The sequence below is a fragment of the Stenella coeruleoalba genome, assembly GCF_951394435.1.
Source record: "Stenella coeruleoalba genome assembly, chromosome: 4".
Taxonomy (NCBI): domain Eukaryota; kingdom Metazoa; phylum Chordata; class Mammalia; order Artiodactyla; family Delphinidae; genus Stenella; species Stenella coeruleoalba.
In genome coordinates this window covers 74,196,388-74,223,125 of record NC_137149.1, presented here as the reverse complement: position 1 = coordinate 74,223,125, position 26,738 = coordinate 74,196,388, and the positions used below count along the sequence as shown (strand labels likewise).

At 40.1% G+C, this 26,738-nt stretch overlaps 1 long non-coding RNA gene across 2 annotated transcripts in view; it reads left to right on the top strand.

Annotated features, from left to right (window-relative positions):
* Positions 1 to 13,632: 13,632 nt before the first annotated feature.
* The window catches only part of LOC307185182, a 60,933-nt gene continuing 47,827 nt past the window's right edge, over positions 13,633 to 26,738 (top strand). For both annotated transcript variants that reach the window (XR_013827900.1, XR_013827901.1), the window contains exons 1-3: positions 13,633 to 14,009; positions 21,270 to 21,337; positions 22,441 to 22,553. This is a non-coding gene — a long non-coding RNA (uncharacterized lncRNA). The remainder of the gene's footprint in view (positions 14,010 to 21,269; positions 21,338 to 22,440; positions 22,554 to 26,738) is intronic.

Below are 26,738 nucleotides of genomic sequence, written 5' to 3'. Positions count from 1 at the left end.
AAACATAGTGAAAAAGGGAAGAAAGTGGTTAAGATTTATGCAGTATCATTTGCAATATGAAAAATAAGAATACGTGTGTAAAAACATTATCTTTCAGGGATACATACAGATGCAGAGATTAACTATACACATTAGAGTGGGCAGGGAATGGGAGTGAGGATGTGATGGGGAAAAAGAGGCACAATAGAATAAGGTAAGAGACAGTGGTGCTCAGAGAGCATGCCAACTTCTGTACCTCTGATGATGTGCTGTGAACTGAAAAAGTTTACAACCTTTTTTCTTGAACAGCAAGGAAAATATAATTTGTGCTTTTTATAAGCCTATGTGAAATCATAACTTATGTGTTGTTCTGCTTGCCAATTTATTTTTTAATTGTATGTTCACTTGTTTAATATTTAACACATTTTTATGGAGCATCCACTGCTCAACATATATATACCTGGTACAGTTCTAGGGCTCGAAGCACAGGGAATACAGCTATGAATGACACGCCCACAGGATAAATACCTAGAAGAAGCATCGGGTCAGAGGGTAAGCACAACTAAAATTTAATAGATATTGCTAAATTGTCCTGAAAATGTCTATACCAACTGGTATTTTTTATTAGGTGAGGTATTTTTGATGTGGTATTAATAGGGGCACTTTCCAATTATTTGTTTCTCTAAATGTGGATGAAAGGGAGTGAGAGGAAGGGAGTTAGGAAGAATCCTAAGGAAAGATGGGATTTGAGCCGTACATTGTGTGTGAGCTGAGACAGCCCTGACAGAGCAATGTCTGATGTGTACGAGAGGCACATGCTCCCCAGGCCTCCTCATCCCAGCCCAGCCTCTCCTGACCTGGGCATTTCCCTCTTGGGTCATTTGGCAGTGGGCTCTGACATCAAGCACCTGCCGTGGCAGGGGGAGAGGAAAACCCATCTCATGATTATTCCTTACCCATTGTTACCTTAGCAGGAGTGCAGCATCTGTGCCGTGGGCCGGCACCCCTACCAGGCTTCCGATGTGCTTTCCATCCAACTGCCACAGCCCTAGATGGCAACCCCTGGGCTCCACCCAGAGCTCGTGGCGGAAACAGGATGTAATGCTTCCAAGCGGGGTGAGCAGCAATGGCTTATCTGCAGTGGTCAGTGAGGCAGACAGAAACATTCTCCGTGACCTTCCTTCCTTTGTGTGTTTGAAAACCAGGACCCTACCCCCCTTTATGGAGGAGGCAACTGAGGAGTTGTAACGAAGTGGGGTATAAACATGAAGTGTTTGTGTTTCTTCCAGTGACTGATTTCTGAAGTGTTCAGCTGAATTCCCATTTCCCACCCTTTAGCATCTTTGGCAGATTCCATAACTCTCTGCTCTCTTTCGGGAATAAAAATTTCAGTCCATTGTGGTTTAAAGTGTCAATCGCAGAATCTCGGACTCAGTTTAACTCTAATCTCCTCCCTCGTCCCAACCACGGGTTTGAGCTGAGGCTTGGGAGATCTGGGGCAGGAGTGTATAAACTGTCTTTTCACTTTCCCACAAATCCAGCACTTTGGAATAGAGAGGGGGCTGATAGGCAGGAGTAGGGGGGCAATGGAGGAGAAACAGTCTACAGTCTACAGTCGTCTGACCCTTTCCTGGGTCAACCAGTATGTTTTTCTATAGGGAGTCATCTTGTCATTTGGGGGTTGGACAATTCTTAGCATAGAACTGTTCTGTACATTTCAGAATACTTAACACTTTCCCCCTTGACCTCCACACAGATTCCCATAGCACCTTTCAGTCTTTATGACGTACAACACTTTCCCAAACACCTCCTACAGGAGCCATTCTGCCTTGGTTGAGAACCACTGGAACCTTCTTGGGTTGGGGCCAAGGAGAAGGGACGGAGGACCAAGAGCTTAGATTCCTGGGCCTGAGTCAGGGGTGGGAAGGAATCCTGCTTGTCTTCTGGTTGGGTCTGGCTTCATTTGGATCTGCTGCTGTGTGTCAGTCTCTGTAAAAGAGGCTATGATTGAAAATCTAAGGCTGTTGTTCATCTTCTTTTGGACCTTTCTGTCGTTGAGGACGAACTTAGAGAGGGTAGCTGTGTCTTCCTTTGCTCCCAACAGTGATTCGTGCTTCCAGCACTCTCTCAGGGGAAGGGGTAGCCCTAGGGTAAATGGGTTCACTTCCCTTCACCTGAAAGCCCCTTGAGCAGCCCCCCAATTCTCCATCTAACTCCGTGCTCCTGTAACGCTATGTCCTGTGCAGTAGCCGTGGGAACCGCTAGAGCACTCTTGAGAAACCTCTCATAGGTTGCCTCCATCTTCTTCCCAGCAAGGATTTTGCCTTCATAAATCTCCGGAAGAGCATGAGACACCAAGCTCTACATTCACGGATGTCTCCAGACTCTAGGGGAAGCATGTCACGTACATCAAGCTCTCCCAGGAGACACCTTACAACGCTCTACTTGGATGGCAATCCCAGGATGGGACTGAAGATTGTAAGGGTGAGGTGCCAGCTTCCCGTTTTTCATATACCCGCAGCCTCTAAACGTGATTATCTTGCAACCTGCCCATCTCTTGGCTTTATGAGGAATGGGGAAGCACACCGCTCCGGTTCTAAAAATATTTCTCCCCAAGAACCCATGAGGTTGGTAGACCTCAATTCCAACTCTGTATCCCCTCTCTTTCTTTTAGATTACCTTGGAAAAGGTTCTGTGCATGTAGGGGGTGGGGAGGTTGGAGTGATGTTGGTAATGGTAGTAGGAAATTAGTAGTTCTGGCGATTTTCAGAAAGCCCTTTGTCAGCTCACTTTAACGGGTGGTGTATTTAGGTCCTTTTTTGTCCTCGGCCATGAACCCTGTCCCTATTCCAGGGCAACAGGAAAAGTCCTATTCAACCTCTTCTGATATAAGAACAGCCTGCTAGGGGAAAACTTCCAGAGTTTTGACACTAGGCCTGATGCCAGATGTAGAAACTGGAGGATAGGACCACATTCTCAGAATTAAACAAAGAGGAAAGGAAAGCTCCCCCTCCATAGCCTAAGAGCCCACAATTATCTCCGTTGGCTGTTGGTCTCTCCTTTTAAATATTCTATGGCAGGTGGAGAACGAAAAAAGAAAATACGTGTCGAGAGAACAAATCAAGGTAGAAAGACCATTTGCGGGGAAGAAAGAGATGGTCTGCTGCTCTCTCTGCTTAAGGAGTATGGAATGGCTGGGAACTTCCTGAGGTGGAAGTGAGATTCCATCTTCTGATACCACAGGAGGACAAACATTTACAACTAAAACCCTTCCAACTGTCTGTCCATCCATCCACCCACCCATCCATCCAACAGGTGTTATTATATGTCTACTCTGAGACAGGTACTTATTTTCATTATTAATGAAAATAATCTTTGTGCTATGACTTTTCTCTCCTTCTATACCTGCCTCATATGATCTTCCTGTCTAGGTATAGAACTATTAGGACCATATGTTCCTAGATACCTTGCCGGGCAGAGGCCCCATTACTGAGCAAAGTGGACCAGGGAAGATCCCTAGGGGCTAGAGTTTTGGGGCTGCTGATCTCCTGAAGTTCTTAATAAGTAATTTAATTCCTCTTTGTTTTTTTAATTTATAAAATGAGATATAAATGTAATTCAGATTTTTTTTCTATTTGGTAATTGTGAGCTTTAGAGAAAAGGATCTGAATTATACAATGACTGTGTGTATCAGTGACGAGAGAGATATACGTATACTCAGCTATAGATGCAGATATTATTATTCCTGTTATTTAGATGAGGAAACAGAATGTCAGAGGGGTTAAGTCTTACCTAAGGACTCAGAGTACTGGTAAGAGTCTGTATTTGAATTTCACACCATAATGCCTCTAAGTCAGTAGGATACATAAAGGGAAGATAAGTTAAAAAAGAAGAAATCACATGTATCCCACAAAACATATGAGGCCTTCAGAACACTATCCTTATGGCAGTGCTTTGGGGAGGATACTGAGGAGTTCATTATTTGTGTGATTTAAAATTTGTGTCTATAACTGGTGTTTGCTTTTCTTGTTATTGTTTTCATGTCTGCTTCTTAGTAATGTAGTTGGCTTAACATCTTTGTAAGAACTTCCCCATTCCCAGAGCCTCATGGGGGCCAGACTCCCTTCTTTTGCTTCTTCCCAGGAGGGCAACATAAAGATTTGTGCTTCACAGATATGACAATAGTAGTTAGTCTCCAAAGATCAACCCAACAGCTCTTAGAATTCATATCCTTCATGGTATTCTCCCTTTGAATCTGGCCCTGCCTCGTACTCACTGTTGACCAATAGAATTTGGTGGAAATGATGCTTCAGAACTTCTGAGACCAGATCATAAGAAACTTTGCAACCTCTGCTTGGTTTTTGTGGAATCCTTGTTCTTAGGATGCTCCCTTTTCTGAACTCTCCCTGTTGGAACCCACCTGCCATGAAAGACCTAAGTTACATGTATGGTCATGTATTGGTGCTCTGCCAGTAGCCCTCCCTGGCCTCCCAGCTGACAGCCAGCATCACCTGGCAGCCATGTGAGTGCACCATCTTGGATATGCAGCCCAGCCCCATCATTTAAATGGCTAATGCAGTCAGATAACTTCTGGCCCAGCCATCACATATGACTGTAACTATATGAGAGACCTTAAGCAAAGACTGCCTCACTGAGCTCACTTAACCCACAGAACCATGAGAAAGAAGAATAAATTATAGAGTTTTAAGCCATTATGTTTAAGGTGGTTTATTACATAGCAGAAGATAACTGGAACAATTCCTCTGGGGAGAGGCCAGACTCCTAGGCTCGAGTTGACCATTGGAGCTTGGGAGTTAGAATCTGGACCTTATTAGCATCTTGACCTCGTGCAAGTTCCTTCCCTTCTTTTTATATCAGTGTGCTCATCTGTAAAATGGAGACAATAATAGTACAGTCCTCATGGGATTTCTGTGAGAATTAAATGTGATGATCTGTGTAAAGGACTTAATGTGGTACCTGGCATTTACTAAGCACGGACTAAATAATTATTGAAATTAGTGGTTTTATGGAAAGTGTCTTCTAAACACAGCCATTAATTACATTTTTCTTTATTTTTGTCTTAGTCTTTTTTCTACCAGTCCTAACCTACCAGATCCCCTGGAAGCCAGACATGCAAACTTTGTGGCAAAGCTGCCTTGTACTATTTTTGCCACAGATTTTAACTGAAGGGTGGATTTTCTGAGTTGACCTGATTATTTCTTGGGTTGAGGGAATATGAAGCTTCTCTTCACCCATTTTGATCTCATCTCTTCTTCAAATGCCCTATCAGTTTTGCTTTTCCTTCAGTTTCCTCCAGGGAATTGCTTTTCCTGATCTGACGGGCAGAGGGAATTGAGTGGGTAATTGATGTATAAAGATGACAAGAATGAGGGTCATTGGGATGAAAATGAAAACTGACACTAAAATTGTCCTCTGTGGTCTCTTAATGACTTGTGGCTAAGAGCATTATGCTGTTTCCATAAAAGGGAAGCAAACATATACTAGGGTTTGTTGAAATGCCAAGATGAGCGAGGCTTTCCAGAATAGCAAACATTTTCCTGTGACTTTACAGCTCCTGTAATTATGTTCATGCTGGGACCTGGGGGTGCACCATGACCACCAGGAATCCTACCTCCTCCCATGCCCGTACTGTAGATGCCAAGCTTCAACAACAAAATCGCATTGAAACCTTAGCTCTCTGAGCGGTGTGCTCTGTACCTAACCTACCTCCTTCCTCCCCATAGATTTGCTCTTTTTTTTTTTTTTTTTTTTTTTTACAGTCAGGACATGACTTAGAAGAGAGGGTCAAGTGACTTATGTTGGGAATTTTATGCACACTAGGAATCTACATGTAGGGGTGCGATAGATAAGGAGAAAGATTGCTATATTTCATTTAGCTTTGTTTCTTTGTCTTTGATAGAAAAACATCTGGTTTAGGTCTTCAATTTGTACCTGAAAGAAATCTAAACCACAGAAATCTTGAAGAAAATTTTATCATCTGAGATATGGGGGAGTGGAGGTGGGGAGGGCAGTGACTTATTTTTTGACACTTTACAGCAGAAAAATCCCAGGGACCAGTTACCATGAATCAAACTAGTTATCAGCAGCACACTGGTTACTTGAATGATAGTTTTTTGGGGTTGCCTGAAACTCTGCACTGTGGTTAACACTGTTTGGCTCCACATGAGCTTGGCATACAGTTGGCACACCATAAATGTCTGATAATAGAATGAAAGAATGATACGCATCTGCCAGTCTCTCAAACCAACTGTGGCTTCTTCTTGTCATCAAGTCGACTTCGATCACGAGTTTTGCCTGTGTTTTTAAACTTGCATCAACCTCTGTAGTTCTAGCTGCTGCTTTTTCCTTTTTATGTCTGGAGACAAAGCCCACATTCTTATTATCTATCTGAGACAGCGGGCCAGGTAATTGAATTTCATATACTGTGGTGTGGAATGAAAGATGAGTCCTGACTCTTACTTCATGAAAAATTATCTATGCTTTGTAATGGTATAATTCTGTTGCATGTTTGTCAACGGTGATCCATATTTCTGAATTCTTGGTGTCTGTGATGGTGGAAAATTATACATTTGGAATAAAAATTCGAAAATCTAGATTTTGAGTAATAGATTTTTGAATCAATAACTAATTTAATAAAAGGCTTATGTTTGAGTTAGTTGCTGTATTTAAGCTCTGTTGATTAGTATGGAAAATCATTACTCACTAAGGGGTGATGGCTTACTGGCTCTAGGAGGGAAAAACTTATGGTCTTAGTGCACTTTTAATCAAATTGATTTCCTTATCAGGAACAAGCATGTTTTATTGACAGTTTTACCCAAGAGCTTAAAGACTGAACATAATGAGATTTCCTTTGTTTTTGTTTTTTCCAATTTTGAAAGAAAGGCTTCCCTACTGGAGTCTAGAGATTAGCCTCGTCTGGTCTACTAGCCATGTGAAGTCTGGAACTGTCAATCTGTGAAATACATGGAAAAAGACATGACTTATCTGTAATCATCTTTCATTTTCCAGTACTCAGTGGTCAAGGTGAAAGTTTGTAGTTTTGGCTTTGGAAGCTTCCATTGCTATGTCCTGTTCTATCCTCATCCTACTTTCAAGTGATTATAGAATATATGTTTCTATAGTCTTTCTTTATTTTAAACCATTCTGCCCCCTACCCCCCAATATTCCCCTGTCCTTAACTCTGTGAAGTTTCAAGTGATAAACTGGCAGGGGAAAATTGATAGATGAACAGAAGGAAAAATAGATCCAATTTATGTTTGTTTTTTTTTTTTACATCTTTATTGGGGTATAATTGCTTTACAATGGTGTGTTAGTTTCTTCTTTATAAAAAACTGAATCAGTTATACATATACATATGTTCCCATATCTCTTCCCTCTTAAGTCTCCCTCCGTCCCACCCTCCCTATCCCACCCCTCCAGGCGGTCACAAGGCACCGAGCTGATCTCCCTGTGCTATGCGGCTGCTTCCCACTAGCTATCTACCTTACGTTTGGTAGTGTATATATGTCCATGCCTCTCTCTTGCTTTGTCACAGCTTACCCTTCCCCCTCTCCATATCCTCAAGTCCATTCTCTAGTAGGTCTGTGTCTTTATTCCTGTCTTACCCCTAGGTTCTTCATGACATTTTTTTCCCTTAAATTCTATATATATGTGTTAGCATACGGTATTTATCTTTCTCTTTCTGACTTACTTCACTCTGTATGAGAGACTCTAGGTCTATCCACCTCATTATATAAATAGCTCAATTTCGTTTTTTTTATGGCTACGTAATATTCCATTGTATATATGTGCCACATCTTCTTTATCCATTCATCCGATGATGGACACTTAGGTTGTTTCCATCTCCGGGCTATTGTAAATATAGCTGCAATGAACATTTTGGTACATGACTCTTTTTGAATTATGGTTTTCTCAGGGTGTATGCCCAGTAGTGGGATTGCTGGGTCATATGGTAGTTCCATTTGTAGTTTTTAAGGAACCTCCATACTGTTCTCCACAGTGGCTGTATCAATTTACATTCCCACCAACAGTGCAAGAGGGTTCCCTTTTCTCCACACCCTCTCCAGCATTTGTTGTTTGTAGATTTTTTGATGATGGCCATTCTGACTGGTGTGAGATGATATCTCATTGTAGTTTTGATTTGCATTTCTCTAATGATTAATGATATTGAGCATTCTTTCATGTGTTTGTTGGCAGTCTGTATATCTTCTTTGGAGAAATGTCTATTTAGGTCTTCTGCCCATTTTTGGATCAGGTTGTTTGTTTTTTTGTTATTGAGCTGCATGAGCTGCTTATAAATTTTGGAGATTAATCCTTTGTCAGTTGATTCATTTGCAAATATTTTCTCCCATTCTGAGCGTTGTCTTTTGGTCTTGTTTATGGTTTCCTTTGCTGTGCAAAAGCTTTGAAGTTTTATTAGGTCCCATTTGTTTATTTTTGTTTTTATTTTCATTTTCTGGGAGGTGGGGCAGAAAGGAACTTGCTGTGATTTATGTCATAGAGTGCTCTGCCTATGTTTTCCTCTAAGAGTTTGATAGTTTCTGGCCTTACATTTAGGTCTTTAATCCATTTTGAGCTTTATTTTTGTGTATGGTGTTAGGGAGGGATCTAATCTCATACTTTTACATGTACCTGTCCAGTTGTCCCAGCACCACTTATTGAAGAGGCTGTCCTTTCTCCACTGTACATTCCTGCCTCCTTTATCAAAGATGTGACCATATGTGCGTGGGTTTATCTCTGGGCTTTCTATCCTGTTCCATTGATCTATCTTTCTGTTTTTGTGCCAGTACCATACTGTCTTGATTACTGCAGCTTTGTAGTATAGTCTGAAGTCAGGGAGCCTGATTCCTCCAGCTCCGTTTTTCGTTCTCAAGATTGCTTTGGCTATTCGGGGTCTTTTGTGTTTCCATACAAATTGTGAAATTTTTTGTTCTAGTTCTGTGAAAAATACCAGTGGTAGTTTGATAGGGATTGCATTGAATCTGTAGATTGCTTTGGGTAGTAAAGTCATTTTCACAATGTTGATTCTTCCAATCCAAGAACATGGTATATCTCTATTTGTATCATCTTTAATTTCTTTCATTAGTGTCCTACAGTTTTCAGCATACGGGTCTTTTGTCTCCTTCGGTAGGTTTATTCCTAGGTATTATATTATTTTTGTTGCAGTGGTAAATGGGAGTGTTTCCTTAATTTCTATTTCAGATTTTTCATCATTAGTATATAGGAATGCCAGAGTATTCCGCGCATTAATTTTGTATCCTGCTACTCTACCAAATTCATTGATTAGCTCTAGTAGTTTTCTGGTAGCATCTTTAGGAGTCTCTATGTATAGTATCATGTCATCTGCAAACAGTGACAGCTTTACTTCTTCTTTTCTGATTTGGATTCCTTTTATTTCCTTCTCTGATTGCTGTGGCTAAAACTTCCAAAACTATGTTGAATAAGAGTGGTGACAGTGAGCAACCTTGTCTTGTTCCTGATCTTAGTGGAAATGCTTTCAGTTTTTCACCACTGAGGACGATGTTGTCTGTGGGTTTGTCATATATGGCCTTTATTATGTTGAGGAAAGTTCCCACTATGCTTACTTTCCACAGGGTTTTTTAAATCATAAATGGGTGTTGAATTTTGTCGAAAGCTTTCTCTGCATCTATTGAAATGATCATATGGTTTTTCTCCTTCAATTTGATAATATGGTTTATCACATTGATTGTTTTGCATATATTGAAGAATTCTTGCATTCCTGGAATAAACCCCAGTTGATCATGGTGTATGATCCTTTTAATGTGCTGTTGGATTCTGTTTGCTAGTATTTTGTTGAGGATTTTTGCATCTATGTTCATCAGTGATATTGGCCTGTAGATTTCTTTCTTTGTGACATCTTTGTCTTGTTTGGTATCAGGGTGATGGTGGCCTCATAGAATGAGTTTGGGAGTGTTCCTCCCTCTGCTATATTTTGGAAGAGTTTGAGAAGGATAGGTGTTAGCTCTTCCCTAAATGTTTGATAGAATTCTCCTGTGAAGCCATCTGGTCCTGGGCTTTTGTTTGTTGGAAGATTTTTAATCACAGTCTCAACTTCAGTGCTTGTGATTGGTCTGTTCATATTTTCTGTTCCTTCCTGATTCAGTCTTGGCACGTTGTGCATTTCTAAGAATTTGTCCATTTCTTCCAGGTTGTCCATTTTATTGGCATAGAGTTGCTTGTAGTAATCTCTCATGATCTTTTGTATTTCTGCACTGTCAGTTGTTACTTCTCCTTTTTCATTTCTAATTCTATTGATTAGAGTCTTCTCCCTTTTTTTCTTGATGAGTCTGGCTAATGGTTTATCAATTTTGTTTATCTTCTCAAAGAACCAGCTTTTAGTTTTATTGATCTTTGCTATCATTTCCCTCATTTCTTTTTCATTTATTTCTGATCTGATTTTTATGATTTCTTTCCTTCTGCTAGCTTTGGGGTTTTTGTGTTTTTCTATCTCTGTTTGCTTTAGGTGCAAGGTTAGGTTGTTTATTCGAGATGTTTCCTGTTTCTTAAGGTAGGATTGTATTGCTATAAACTTCCCTCTTAGAACTGTTTTTGCTGAATCCCATAGGTTTTGGGTCGTCGGGTCTCCATTGTCATTTGTTTCTACGTATTTTTTTATTTCCTCTTTGATTTCGTCAGTGATCAGTTCGTTATTAAGTAGTGTATTGTTTAGCCTCCATGTGGTTGTATTTTTTTACAGATCTTTTCCTGTAATTGATATCTAGTCTCATAGCATTGTGGTCAGAAAAGATACTTGAAACAATTTCAATTTTCTTAAATTTACCAAGGCTTGTGACCCAAGATATGATCTATCCTGCAGAATGTTCCATGAGCACTTGAGAAAATGTGTATTCTGTTGTTTTTGGATGGAATGTCCTATAAATATCAATTAAGTCCATCTTGTTTAATGTATCATTTAAAGCTTGTGTTTCCTTATTTATTTTCATTTTGGATGATCTGTGCATTGGTGAAAGTGGGGTGTTTAAGTCCCCTACTATGAATGTGTTACTGTCGATTTCCCCTTTTATGGCTGTTAGTATTTGCCTTATGTATTGAGGTGCTCCTACTTTGGGTGCATAAATATTTACAATTGTTATATCTTCTTCTTGGATCGATCCCTTGCCCATTATGTAGTGTCCTTCTTTGTCTCTTCTAATAGTCTTTATTTTAAAGTCCATTTTGTCTGATATGAGAATTGCTACTCCAGCTTTCTTTTGGTTTCCATTTGCATGAAATATCTTTTGCCATCCCCTTACTTTCAGTCTGTATGTGTCTCTAGGTCTGAAGTGGGTCTCTTGTAGACAGCAAATATATGGGTCTTGTTTTTGTATCCATTCAGCCAATCTGTGTCTTTTGGAGGGAGCATTTAGTCCATTTACTTTTAAGGTAATTATTGATATGTATGTTCCTATTCCCATTTTCTTAATTGTTTTGGGTTCGTTATTGTAGGTCTTTTCCTTCTCTTGTGTTTCTTGCCTAGAGAAGTTCCTTTAGCAGTTGTTGTAAAGCTGGTTTGGTGGTGCTGAACTCTCAGCTTTTGCTTGTCTGTAAAGGTTTTAATTTCTCCATCAAATCTGAATGAGATCCTTGCTGGGTAGAGTAATCTTGGTTGCAAGTTTTTCTCCTTCATCACTTTAAATATGTCCCGCCAGTCCCTTCTGGCAGCGGAGTTTCTGCTGAAAGATCAGCTGTTAACCTTATGGGTATTCCCTTGTGTGTTATTTGTTGTTTTTCCCTTGCTGCTTTTAATATGTTTTCTTTGTATTTAATTTTTGACAGTTTGATTAATATGTGTCTTGGCATATTTCTCCTTGGATTTATCCTGTATGGGACTCTCTGTGCTTCCTGGACTTGATTAACTATTTCCTTTCCCATATTAGGGAAGTTTTCAACTATAATCTCTTCAAATATTTTCTCAGTCCCTTTCTTTTGCTCTTCTTCTTCTGGAACCCCTATAATTCGAATGTTGGTGAGTTTAATGTTGTCCCAGAAGTCTCTGAGACTGTCCTCTGTTCTGTTCATCTTTTTTCCTTATTCTGATCTGCAGTAGTTATTTCCACTATTTTATCTTCCAGGTCACTTATCCATTCTTCTGCCTCAGTTACTCTGCTATTGATCCCATCAAGAGTATTTTTAATTTCATTTATTGTGTTGTTCATTGTTTCATCTTTAGTTCTTCTAGGTCCTTGTTAAATGTTTCTTGCATTTTGTCCATTCTATTTCCAAGATTTTGGATCATCTTTACTATCATTATTCTGATTTCTTTTTCAGGTAGACTGCCTATTTCCTCTTCATTTGTTAGGTGTGGTGGGTTTTTATCTTGCTCCTTCCTCTGCTGTGTGTTTTTTTGTCTTCTCATTTTACTTATCTTACTGTGTTTGGGGTCTCCTTTTTGCAGGCTGCAGGTTCGTAATTCCCGTTGTTTTTGGTGTCTGTCCCCAGTGGCTAAGGTTGGTTCAGTGGGTTGTGTAGGCTTCCTGGTGGAGGAGACTAGTGCCTGTGTTCTGGTGGATGAGGCTGGATCTTGTCTTTCTGGTGGGCAGGACTGAGTCCGGTGGTGTGTTTTGGGGTGTCTGTGGACTTATTATGATTTTAGGCAGCCTCTGCTAATGGGTGGGGTTGTGTTCCTGTCTTGCTAGTTGTTTGGCATAGGGTGTCCAGCACTGTAGCTGGCTGGTCTTTGAGTGAAGGTGGGTGCTGGTGTTGAGATGAAGATCTCTGGGAACTTTTTGCTGTTTGATATTATGTGGAGCTGGGAGGTCTCTTGTGGACCAGTGTCCTGAAGTTGGCTCTCCCACCTCAGAGGCACAGTACTGACTCCTGACTGCAGCACCAAGAGCTTTTCATCCACATGGCTCAGAATAAAAGGGAGAAAAAGTAGCAAGAAAGAATTAGTAGAAGTAGAAAGAAAGAAAGAAAGAAAGGAGGGAGGGAGAGAGGAAGGAAGGAAGGAAGGAGGGAAGGAAGAAAAAAAGAAAGAAAGAAGATAAAGTAAAATAAAGTAAGATAAAATATAATAAAGTTATTAAAATAAAAAAATAATTATTAAGAAAACAAAAACGGACAGATAGAACCCTAGGACAAATGGTGAAAGCAAAGCTATACAGACATAATCTCACACAGAAGCATACACATACACACTCACAAAAAGAGGAAAAGGGGAAAAATCATAAATCTTGCTCTCAAAGTCCACCTCCTCAATTTGGGATGATTCGTTGTCTATTCATGTATTCCACAGATGCAGGGTACATCGAGTTGATTGTGGAGCTTTAATCCGCTGCTTCTGAGGCACCTGGGAGAGATTTCCCTTTCTCTTCTTTGTTCTCACAGCCCCCAGGGGCTCAGCTTTGGATTTGTTCCCGCCTCTGCGTGTAGGTCGCCAGAGGGCGTCTGTTCTTCGCTCAGACAGGACGGGGTTAAAGGAGCCGCTGATTCGGGGGCTCTGGCTCACTCAGGCCGGGGGAAGGGAGGGGCACGGAGTGCGGGGCGGGCCTGTGGCGGCAGAAGCCGGCGTGACGTTGCCCCAGCCTGAGGCGCGCCGTGCGTTCTCCCGGGGAAGTTGTCCCTGGATCCCGGGACCCTGGCAGTGGCGGGCTTCACAGGCTCCCCGGAAAGGGGGTGTGGAGAGTGACCTGTGCTCGCACACAGGCCTCCTGGTGGCGGCAGCAGCAGCCTTAGCGTCTCATGCCCGACTCTGGGGTCCGCGCTTTTAGCCGCGGCTCGCGCCCGTCTCTGGAGCTCCCTTAAGAAGCGTTCTTAATCCCCTCTCCTCGCGCACCAGGAAACAAAGAGGCAAGAAAAAGTCTCCTGCCTCTTCGGCAGGTCCAGACTTTTCCCCGGACTCCCTCCCGGCTAGCCGTGGCGCACTAGCCCCCTTCAGGCTGTGTTCACGCCCCCAACCCCAGTCCTCTCCCGGCGCTCCGACGGAAACCCGAGCCTTACCTCCCAGCCCCGCCCGCCCCGGCGGCTGAGCAGACAAGCCTCTCGGGCTGGTGAGTGCCGGTCGGCCCTGATCCTCTGTGCGGGAATCTCGCCGCTTTACCCTCCGCACCCCTGTTGCTGTGCTCTCCTCCGCGGCTTCGAAGCTCCCCCCTCCGCCACCCGCAGTCTCCGCCCGCGAAGGGGCTTCCTAGTGTGTGGGAACCTTTCCTCCTTCACGGCTCCCTCCCACTGGTGCAGGTCCCGTCCCTATGCTTTTGTCTCTGTTTATTCTTTTGCCCTACCCAGGTATGTGGGGGAGTTTCTTGCGTTTTGGGAGGTCTGAGGTCTTCAGCTAGTGTTCAGTAGGTGTTCTGTAGGAGTTGTTCCACGTGTAGATGTATTTCTGTTGTATCTGTGGGGAGGAAGGTGATCTTCGCGTCTTACTCTTCCGCCATCTTGCCGGAAGCTCCCATCTTCTGAATAACTAGGCTTTAAAATGCTTAGGCCCTGGATCCTACCTCACCCAGTTTCTGACTAAGACTGAAGTGGATTTAGCCCCTACCTGGCTTCTGAATAACTAGGCTTGAAAATGCTTAGGCCGTGGATTCTACCTCAGTAAGTTTCTGCCTAAAACTGAATGGATTTAGGTCCTAACTGGCTTCTGAATAACTAGGCTTTAAATGCTTGGGCCCTGCATTGTACCTCTGCCACTTTCTGACTAAAACTGAAGTGGATTTAGCCCCTACCTGGCTTCTGAATAACTAGGCTTTAAAATGCTTAGGTCCCGGATTCTACCTCAGCCAGTTTCTGATTAAAACTGAAGTGCCAATTTATGTTTTAAATGTCCAGCTGAAGCTCCCAAACTAGAGAAAAATACCTAAAAGAAATTGAGGCTTTCAGGTAAAAAAATATATCATTGTTGTTATTATTTTTAATGGTAATAATAATAATCCATGACTAACAGATGTCAAAATCTATGTGGAAAAAACTAAGCATGTGTTTCTGTCAGAGGAGTGAATTTGAAAACAGATGATCAAGAAAGTAAGGCTGCTTGTTATCTCTGTCTAGTTATTACCGTACAGCACTGGGTCATCTTTGGCAAGTACAGTGTCCCTCAGTATCTGTGGGGGATTGGTTCCAGGGGTCCCTGTGGATACCAGAATCCTCAGATGTTCAGGTCCCTTACATATAAAATGGTGTCATACAATTAATACAGTCAGCCCTCTGATCTGTGGATTCAGTCAGTCAGTGAAACCCACAGATACCAAGGGCCGACAGTAGGGGTATTTGTGTGCACTTACTTCAAAGGAAAGGTCAAGTCTGAGAATAACAATTGAGATATTATTAGTTCCTATGAGACTAAGATTGTCATGTAATCTATAATATAATAAATCGAATTTTTCTGAACTTCAAAATTAAAATGAATTACTTACTGATAGTAAGTAATCCTAATTATTTACTAATCCCATTTGCTGAGGACTTCTTGTGTGTCAGGTAATGTGATAAATCCTCTCTTTACATTATTTAATCTAATCATTTCAGTAACTCAGTGCCATAGGGAGAACTATTATTCTATTTTATAGATGAGGAAACTGAGGCTTGTAAGAGTTAGGTAACTTGTCCAGGTAAAGTAAGGGAATGTTGACAAGCTACATGCAATAGTACCTGTTAGGGTTGTTGTTTTCCATTTTAAAAACAAACATTTATTGAGCACTTTCTATATGCCAGGGGGTTTCACATATGTTATTATATTTAGTCTTTAAAACAATTCTCTGGAGTAAGGCATGGATATTCCCACTTTAGAGATCAGGAAACTTAGGTTCAGCAAGATCAGGTGTCTTGCTCAAGACATTATAGGTAGAAAGTGATGAAGCTAGGATTTGAGTCCAAATCTTCTGACTTGAAATCAGAATAGAGTCTCAAAATTGTTAAAGTGGTAATACACCTGGAAATCATAGTTGTTGTAGACTTCAATTAGGACTATCATGCTCTTATTTGGGACATGGGGGCAGAATGGTATATTTAATTCCAACACAAGAACAAAGAACAATTTTAGTAGCAAAAAATAAATCTACATGTATGATTATAAAACAAATCAACCTGTGGCAACGACCTAAATATGCCACTCAGCTGTCCCTTCAAGAGAGAGCCTGCTGCAGGAAAACAGTGAGCTGTCAGCTCTTGCACCTTTGGGGTCTGCTCTGGCCTTCACCCTGAGGCCACGTTCTCCCCAGCTAATGACTGGGCATAATGGAGGTACTAGAGCTGGGTCATTTTTGTTCAATGTGAAACTTCTCAATGGGCAGTCGTCTCTCTGAGGCGCCCACAAGTCTGGCTGAGACCTTCACAGAGGTCACTGCAGTCTGAGGCTCTTGTACCATGTCCTCCTTCCCTCCCTCTCTAGAAACACGGTCTGAGTTGCTCTTGGGCTACTCCTGCCCCCACTCCCCTTTGTCCTTCATAAACATTTCCCCCAGTAAATCTGTTATGTTTCTGTTTCCTGGAAGTCCCATTTCCTGGAGGTCCCAAACTGATGCAGAACCTAAAACATTATTGTCTGTGAAAAAATAACAATGAGCTATTGAACTAGGTATTGTTTATTAATATTTATTTGCTATTTTATCATTTATTTTGTTAGCTGCTAATATTTGCTAGCAGATAGGTGATAATACCAACATTTTAAGAAAAAGTTAGAGATACACAGTTTAAAAATGGAGTTAATCTATTCATGAATCTGATTCTTTTGAGAGAGACTGCCATTATTTTCTGTAAGTATCTTATACCTTTTTCAAACTTGAGGGATCATAAGAGAATCACAGGTACAACTATATAGGTATTTTAATTTTGCAAGTTCAGAAATTTGATTTTCTTCCCACACATGGTTGGACTGACCAAGGGAGATTGATTTGTGTCAACTACATTCACACTAAACTAATTTATAAACCCAAATTCCAGCTAATTGATTTATATTTAGATACATACCAGGCCCAATCAAGTAACAGGGGGATCATTTGCACAGGTTGTTATAAAATGGTTTGTTATTATTATCATTATAATTGCTACTGTATTATTATTACAGCTACTATTAATATCAACAAGGATCAGTTGACTAGAATTAGAACTCATGTAGTCTGAACTGTGTTGATGACATACTGACAAATCATTCTCCAACTTTCCATTTCCAACTTAAATTTTTACTTTTTCTTCTTTATAAAAGCAATACATATCATTGTAGAAAATTGAGAAAATACAGACAAGCCAACAGCAAAACAAAATAAGACAGTAACAACAAAAATTATACGTAATCCCACTACTCAGAGATTATTCCTACTAACATTTTGGTGTATATTTTTCCATTATTACTTACAAAGCGTACATCAAAATGTTTTAAGTACTGTATGAGCTCACTGTATGAGCTCTTTAATATTTTGCCTTTTCACTTAGCAGTATAACTTGAACATTTTACCATTGCATTAAATATTCTTCTGCTGCACTGTTTCCTAACTTTTTTGGGGGGTTATAACACATTGATTCAGAGTTAGGGTCTCTTGCCCTAGAAAAGTGAACATGCATGCAAAAGTTGCATACAAATCTTAGAAGTTTCACTGCCTGAATAGAGACTGTACATTTCCTGTCCCTGCCTATCCCATTATAGACAGCTACACAGTATTCTATCCAGTTTAAGTTAGTACTATCATTTGTTTAATCACATTCCTATAGATAGTTTTCCCTATCATGAACAGGGTGATTGAGATCTTTTATATTTGTTATTATGATATTCTTTCACATCACAATTCCCAGTACTGCAACTTCATAGTTACAATTTAGCTCAAAGGTTTAAGTATAAATGACCAGAGCTTATACATCTGGAAGAGTGAGGGCAGCTTTTGGAAGATTTTACCTTTGGGAGCGTTACACTAAATCCAGTGATGCTGATATTTGAATTAGTTTTTTAAATGCCACCTGTGCTGTGGTTTCTAGTGACACATGCTTTTAAAAATTCTCAAAGGTGGTAAATTTTCAACTTTGAAAGTGAATTTGATTTTTAAAAATGGTCCCAACTTCTTTGGAACAAAGTTATTTTAACTAAATAATTAAATAAACTGAATAATAACATTTGGGCTATTTTAAAAAATTACTATAAGCAAAAAGATTAATTTTCTTTTTTTGCTTGGGTTGGGCTCTGCCTTGTACAGACAGAGACTTAGCAAAAGAGAACAAAGAAAGCATCAATGAAATAGTGTATAATTTCCCAAGTTCACTACTTGGAATTAGAAATTCACTTATACAAACACAGATAGGTTCATTTAAAAGAAAATATGTGTCATAACTGTGTTGGTTAATTTTAGTTGTGAGCTTAGCTAGGTTACAGTACCAGTTGTTTGGTCCAGTACCAGTGTAGATGTTGCTGTGAAGGTATTTTTTAGATGAGATTAACATTAAGTTTTAACTGATTAACATTTAAATGAGATTATTCTTATTAAGTGAGATTAACATTTTATATCAGTAGATGTTGAATAAGCAGATTATCCTCTGTGGTGGGGTGGGCCTCATCTAATCAGTCAAAGGTCTTAAAGCCAAAGATGGAGGTCCCCTAAAGAGGAAGGAATTCTGCCTCAAGACTGTAACATAGAAACCCTGCCCGAGTTTCTGGCCTTTGGACTCAAGACTGCAACATCAACTCTTGCCAGAATTTCCTGCCTGCAGCCTACCCTATGGATTCTGGACCTGACAGCCTCACAATGATGAGCCAGTTGTGAGCCATCTCCTTAAAATAAATCTCGCTCTATGTATCCTATTGGCTTTGTTTCTCTGGTGAACCCTGAATAATTCAATTATCAGTTGTTCCCAGATCCCTTTTGTCGTGTGGTATTTTTACTATTATCAGTTGTGAGGAGAGATGCTTGCTGACTTTGTCTTAGATTTAGGACTCCACATTCCCTTTGGGTTGCTGGCCCTCTGTTGACTCCAATTGATACATAGCAGATTTTAAAAACATTGAGAACAGTATTTGTTTAAAGAAATCAACTTTGTAAAATTGCATTGGGATCATTCACTTATTACCATTATTTTTAATTGTGATAAAATACATGTAGCATGAAATTTACCGTCTTAACATTTTAAGTGTACAGTTCAGAAGTGTTCAGTATATTCACATTATTGTGAAACAGATCTCCAGAACTCCTTTATTCTTGCTGATCTGAAACTCTATACCCATTAAACAACTTGCCATTTCTCTCTACTCTGCAGCTCCTGAAGACCACCATTCTGCTTTCTGTCTCTATGACTCTAGATACCTCACATAAGTAGAATCATATGGTATTTGTTTTTTGTGACTAGTGTATTTCACTTGGCATAATGTCCTCAGGGTTCATCCATGTTATAGCATCTGTCAGAATTTTCTTCCTTTTTAAGGCTAAATACTATTCTATTGTATGTATATACCACATTTTATTTATCCATTCATCCATTGATGGACATTTGGGTTGCTTCTACCTTTTGGCTATTGTGCATAATGCTGCTGTGGTTGTGGGTGTATAAATATTTGAGACCCTGCTCTCAATTCTTTTGAATATATACCCAGAAGTAGAATTGCTGGATCATATGGTAGTTCTATTTTTCATTTTTTAGAAAAACTACCATATTATTTTCTGTAAGGGATGAACCACTTTTCATTCCCATCACTGGTGCACAAAGATTCCAATTTCTCCACATCCTTTTCAACACTTGTTATTTTCTCTTTATTTGATAGCCATCCTAATGGGTATAAAGTGGTATCTCATTGTGGTTTTGATTTCTATTTCTCTAATGGTTAGTGAGGCTGAGCATCTTTTCGTATGCTTATTGGCCATTTGTACATCTCCTTTGGAGAAATGTCTATTCAAATTCTTTGCCCATTTTTTAATTGGGTTGTTTGTTTTTTGTTGTTGAGTTGTAGGATTTATTTGTTTATTCTAGATAATAACCTCTTACCAGATCTATGATTTGCAGGTATTTTCTTCTGTTCCATGGTTTGACTTTTCACTCTGTTGATTGTGTCTTTTGGCACAGATGTTTGGACTTTTGATATAGTCCTGTTTATTTATTTTCTTCTTTTGTTGTCTGTGCTTTTGGTGTCATAGGGACCATTAACTTTTTTCTAAAATCACACCATATTTATATAAATCACACCCTATGAATAGTCTATATATCACTCCAGTCATACACATATTTTTTGCCTTCAGTAACACTCAACATTGTCCCCATCAACACACTCATAGGAATCCTAAGAAAAATTTCACAGGACAGCAATTTGGGCTGTTTTTCTATGACCATGGCCAAGACTTGGTCATCATGATTTACTGTGGCTCTGAAGTGAGTGAAGAGGACATTTGGAAGCAATTTTCTGCTGCAACAACTAGCACCAAGTAGATATCTAGGCCATATTTATTGAGTGATTGAATGATAGTCTCATTCTTTGACATCTGAAAATATTTTCAGAATTTATTTCATGTTTTTTTTAATTCTACCACAGTCATTCCCTCAGATGGAACAGCTACAATTTGTGCAACTGGAAATTCAGTCCAACAGGTTGTCATTGCCTCAGAATGCTTAAAAATTGTTGTTTTGAAAGACTTATGTCATCTCTCTAAGGCAAGTTGAAGTGATAGCAAAACGTTGAGACTCAGAGAGTTTTAAGGCTGATTTCGATTTAAGGCTAACTGAATGGAAAACAAGACAGCCCGTTGTGAAAGATGAAAATTCAAAATCTTATACCCTATCACTGCTCAGTGAATGAATGGCCTTTTACTATATAAACAAAGATTGTCAGAGAAAATCATGTCAAGTGAACCAGATTTAACATGCAACTACTAGATTAAGAGCTCCTTGAAGGCAAGGGCCACATCTGTCAATCCTTGCCAACACACACACGCAGCCATGCATAGACACACGTATGTGTACACATCTCAAAGACAAATAAAACTTTGTGTCAGTTCTCTAACTTAGAATCCCAAAGAATTTATCTGTACCTATATAATTAAATTATATACACATACTAAATATGTCTAAATATAGTTTAATGTGAATGTCCATGTTTACAAGTATTTTATTGGGTTAGGAGAATTCTGGCAAATCAATAGCCATGATTCAAAGAAGTATGAGAATACATTTTGATTTTGGTTGTAAGCTGACCTTTTGGGGAAAGCAGTAAGTATATTTTCTAATTATTCCTTGGCCAAAATGAAAAACTAACTGGGTTTCTTAAAAATAATTATTGTTTGCGTCTTTCTCTTTGGAGACTCTGATTTGTTTCCTTTTGTTTTTTGATATCACCACACTGGTTTCCCCAGAGGACGTTGACGTTGACAGAGAAAGACCAAAGGAACTTTTGTGACTTCATCCAAATGTCATAACAAAAGTAAGTCTTAGCATGCTTCTGAGGGATTGACTTTCAAGCAGGAACTAGGTTGTTTTGGAAACTTAGCTAATGACATTGTTATTATTTCTCATGAGTGATTAGGTTGATAGATCAGTCCCACTTGCATTTAGTGTAATCCCTCCAGACCTGAATGGTGACCCATCAGTACAGAAGCTGTGTGGCCCTGAAGCTTGGCCAAAGCGCTCTTCTCTGTAAGAAGGATGTGGCATTTGCCTCTGAAATCTTTACATTTGGCTGTGAACCGCCCCCCCCCCAATAATGTTTTCTTAATAAGTACACCTAAAGATTTTGAGGCATCTTTCATCCTTGGAATATTAATAGATTTTGAAAAATTTAAAGGATAAATTTGCAAAGCACAAATGACATTTGTAGAAATTCAGGCAAGACACAAATATTACAGGTATTAGAATTCATTTGATTTGCAGTTTTTAATTGTGCCTGGCAGACAGTAGGAGTGCAATAAATATTTACTGAATGTTGAGTAAATGAAGTGAATTTGGAAATAAGCAGAGAGCCCTTGTTGCATTGTAAATCATTGCAGAAGTATGTTTTTACAGATATCATTGGGATGCAATCGTATCTTCTTGACCTTCTTATGCCTTTATTGATGTGTTTTGACTGATGCTAAGAAGATACTAGTTTAAAAGGAGACGCCTATAATTTAAAAACATGATTTTTACCATCTCCTAACACTTCACAAAGGTCAAGAGGGTAGATAAACAACTTCCTACAGCTGCTGCTACATCTGGCACACGCCTGCAGCAGAAAGTGTGCGCTGAAAAGATAAACACGTCAGGTTGTATCTACTTGCACGCCTATGCTTTTTGTGTCTGAACTTGACCCTTAGCCATTAAGTTTAAAACCAGGCTTGACATTAATGAATAAAAACTCAAAAGAAGTTATGCTGAATTGAAATTACAAGCATTCCCAAGAGGACATATTTCTCTGATGGTTTTGAGGTTAACTTTGATTTTGTAATCCTGGCTCAGCATTTTATCTTTGTTGCTTCCTTCTGGGAATCATCTCATCTTGATTTCTGCGCAGTTTCAGGTCCCTTATGATTTCCTAATTGTTCTGTCTAGGTGGATTTACTTATATATGGCTATGTGTCAAGTGTTACTTCATTTTGTGACCTCTTGAGGATGCGTCCAGCTCTGAGATTCTGCGACACTTGAGGTATATCTGAAATTTGCAGGTGAGTTTTCAAAGAAGTCATCACACAGGATTCTGTTCTAGCTTTCAAGTGAATAATCTGTTGGTTGATTATCTTGCATACTTCTTATAAATACTGCTGATGACTCAGAGCCTTAAGAAACCTATTCAGCCTGGATCCTTTCACTGAAGACTTTAGGGATTAGGTATGACTTTATAATGTTCACTCATTGTTATTTGTGATGAAGCTGGGAATGCTCTCAATGAACATTTATTGGATCAAACAGAGACCTCTCAATTCCAAGTTGATTTTCCTATCCAGGAAACCACAGCAGCTGTCAGACACAGTATTGCTGATTCTCTTATTTGCTAACTAAGCATCCAGATGCTATTATTCACATCGTTTGGATCCGTTCACATATTCCTATCTCAAATATTTTCCATAGAACCAAGTTATGTCTTTATATAATATGCTTAAGTTTGTGAGAATTATAATTTCAATCTCCTGTCCTTGTTTATTGCCACAAATAATCATCGATATAAGTGTATCGGTTTTCCTAGTATTATGTTCAACACATCTGAAACTTCTAGAAAAACATTTGAATATTCTGTTTCTTTTTGTGGTGGCAGACACAGCCTCTGTGGTGGTCATTTCTGCATTGATCCTTGACCAACAAATGCAGGTATCCAGGCATGATGTTTACACTCTGTTTTTGCCAGATTGCTGGGTGAGCACTTTACAAGATCACAGAGTGTTCTCTATCTCCTCATTAGCATTTAGAGAACCTTGGCAACAGGGATGGAGCCATAGGAGGGAAGCCGGCTGCTATTTAAATGGAGGAAAGTCACTCTATGGCTGATAAGCAGGAGGAGTGATAAATTGCAATCGGCCTTTCAGCCTTAGGAATTCACAGTGCGGGTCCATCGTGAACCCAGTCGCATCTGATGAACTTTTACTTTTCACAACATCATCTGAGGGCAGCGATAGGGGCGAAGTAATGTCCTTGCATGGTCTGCATTGGATACCTGTCAGTTGGTTTACAGATAATCTACAGACCACAGAGTATTTTGCTGATGTACTTAAGACCAGAAACACAGCAGCAGGAAATGCTAAGTTCAGAAGGCTTCTAGGAATAAGTGTCGCCAGTCTGCAGTATTATATTTCCGCTTTAAGAAAGATCAAAATATTGTTGATAAACACTAGGTTTTAGACCTGTACAAAGCCCTGTAAATGCATGCTTGTTTTTCTTTAAACTTAGGAATACTGTACCTGTTGACATAGTAAATACTAATAAAACTCCAGGGATGAACTGGGAAGCCCCTTCATCTGGAAGGGGGGGGCATAGATTGAGAAAAAAGGGTTGTTGACCCAGTTCGGTTTCTAGTTATGCTCCACTGGTGCACATATGTGATTTCCACATTGTCTACGTGAGAACCTTCAGGGTTGTGATGCGGGTGTAGAGCATCCCTGATGTCTAGCACAGTGCCTGATAATCACAGTTATTAAATACATATTTGTGAACAAATGAAAGGCTAGAAATATGATTTACTGAGTCACATGCCTGGCTGTTCTCACTGATGCCTGTTTTGGGTTAAGTTGCTGTGATTGAGCAACAGGTATCCAGCATGACCGTGAAGTTATAACATGGATGGATTACGGAATTATGCCTATGAAGTCATATCATGGGTGGCTTTTGGAATTAGGCTCTACTTACGCACATTCCTGATGGCTACGGTGTGTTTAATGCTGGGCAGAGGACAATGAAGAATGAGAAGAATGATGCATGATCTCTGTCTTCAAAGAGTTTTTAACCTAGATGGGGAGACAAGACTAAAAGACTTTCAGCAATAGCATATTCATGGGAGTCTAAACGATATAGTGCTAAATTGTTTATCCTAGGGTGTGAGAGCTTGGGGGCTATTACTCTCATCATCTGGTTTTATTCTACTTCAGACAGTCATGGCATTAAGTAGAATTATGGAACATTAGGGTGAAATGAGACCTGTCAGGAGTTTTGATACCTTTTCGTCCAGCTCATTTTTTTTAGATGAGAACACCAAGAGGTTAAGTGTCTTGTCCAAGAGCACATGATTACACAGTCAGTGGCAATCTTCACTTATTTCTCTAGGATTTTGGTTCCAAAGTATGCTAGGGCCCCAGGCTCATGCCAAGAGTTTGCTTTGTTTCTAAATGAAGCCTTTGTTTTGTGATAATAAAGCCCCCATTGCGTGGGTTCTAAGATAGATGCAACTTACCCTGAATTCTACTCCTTAGCAAATATATTAAAGTTAGTTTCCACTGTGTCTGTATTTTCTTTCTTTCTTTTTTTCTTAAAGAAAAACAGCCCCTTAGGATTATGCCCATAATCTGCACAGTGTAAGAAATGTTGGAAGTCATGCATGTCATCTGATATTAACAGTAAACATTTCTTTAGCCCAGTGGCCCAGGCCCCTGCTCTTTCCATCCACCACCTCACTTAATCGTCATAATCACCCTGTGAGGCAGACAGGGAGGCTTAGAGAGTTTAAGGAACTCATCTAAGTTCTCAGAGATAGCATGTGCTGGGGTTACAGTGTGAACCCAAGAAGTCAGGCTCCAGAGCCTGTGGCCTGAACTGCAGCTCCACAGTACTCGTGCATTTTAAATGCCAGACCCCTAAAAGTTGGCATGGTGGGAACCCACCACACCTCGGAGCCACTGGAGCATTCCAGCATCCATCCAGAATCTTGGCTGCACCCTCCGGCTAAACTCTCTGTGCTTCTCCTTTTCAAATGTTCACATCTCTTCAAGAAGGAGATATCAGTGCTAGGACTATCTCAGGGCACCGTTTAGCCCGTTGGGAATTTAAACATAAGAGTCATAACCCAACAGCTCTTATATTTTCAGTGACTATCCCTTCTCTTCCCTTCCCTTCCCTTCCCTCCCCTCCCCTCCCCTCCCCTCCCCTCCCGTCTCCTCTCCTCTCCTTCCTTTCCCTTTCTTTCCTGCTTGCTTTTTTTCATCAGATTTAGTGAAAAATCTGGAAGGATTGAATTGATTGGAGAATGTTACAACAGCTATAGAATTTACAGTACCTTATAGAACTGGTGATTCGGTGAAAAGTTATTTATTTTAAGCGTTTCTCCTTTTCCTTAGCCCACTTTTTAATTTTTTTTTAAGGTAAAATAAGAATGGAGAAACAGGAAGCAACCTCGTGGTTTCAGTGTAGCTCACCCACTGATCCTTCCAGGGGAGCCTCCTGTCCTGCAGAGCATTGGAATCTAGGACATCTAATCCACCCAGAGGGGGCTTCAGATTTGATTAGGCCCTTGGAATTCAGCTTAGAAAACGAGCTGTTAAAAAGTGGAGGCAAAATAGAGAGTGGTCCCCTGACTCTTTGGGCGGGTTGGTGGCCTCTCTGAGCAGGAAGTGTTCTGATGTGCTGACAATGAGGAAACAGGCCGTGTTTTTGTTTATTTTCTCATAAAGTGCTGATGAACAAATGAGGGAGTTGCATTAAGGGGCTCCGAAGGCAAGCTGTGAAGAGAGATTGGGGTTTATCAGCCTTTTAACTTGGTTTCCTTTGGAAAGAATGCTTATGACATGGCCGGGCTCTGCAAGCCCGCCGGTCCGCCCCCTCCTCCTGGCGCCCCTCCTCCCCTCACACCCCTTGATAACTCTGAATGCCTCAAACTGATGTCAGCCCATTTTGGCAGATGGGGAGAAGGTAGGCCTCATGGATTCCTTAATAAAAGAAGCAAGTGCATGAGAGATAAAGCCAATTTCCACACACTAAATAACCTTTTTTTGTTGTTTTATTGTGCTTGGCCTAATAGTTCTAAATTTAATTTCTGGACTCCTTTAAAGAGATACCTAGGAAATTGGTGGTGGGGGGGCGGAGTTGGAGAGGGATTCTGTTGGGAGGAACATTCATATTTTTGGGGATCTAAGATCTTACCTGCCATAAGAGTGGAAGAATGTCAGAAAAATAAGGGAAGCATTGCCTATAGCTATGAATAAATCTGTCACTTGGAAGATAAAAATTCTTAAGCAGCATACCTTAAAAAAAAAAAAAAGGATGAACTTTGAATCCTTGGTGGAGCAAGGCATGAAATAAAGAAATAAGTGATCAAATAAATTTAAAATAATTAAATAACCCAGAAGCCTGCTTTGCTGCTAAACTCTGTGTCCTTACAAGTTTCATAAAGAATGATTCTAGAGCAGTCATTATCACTGCTCCTTAATTGC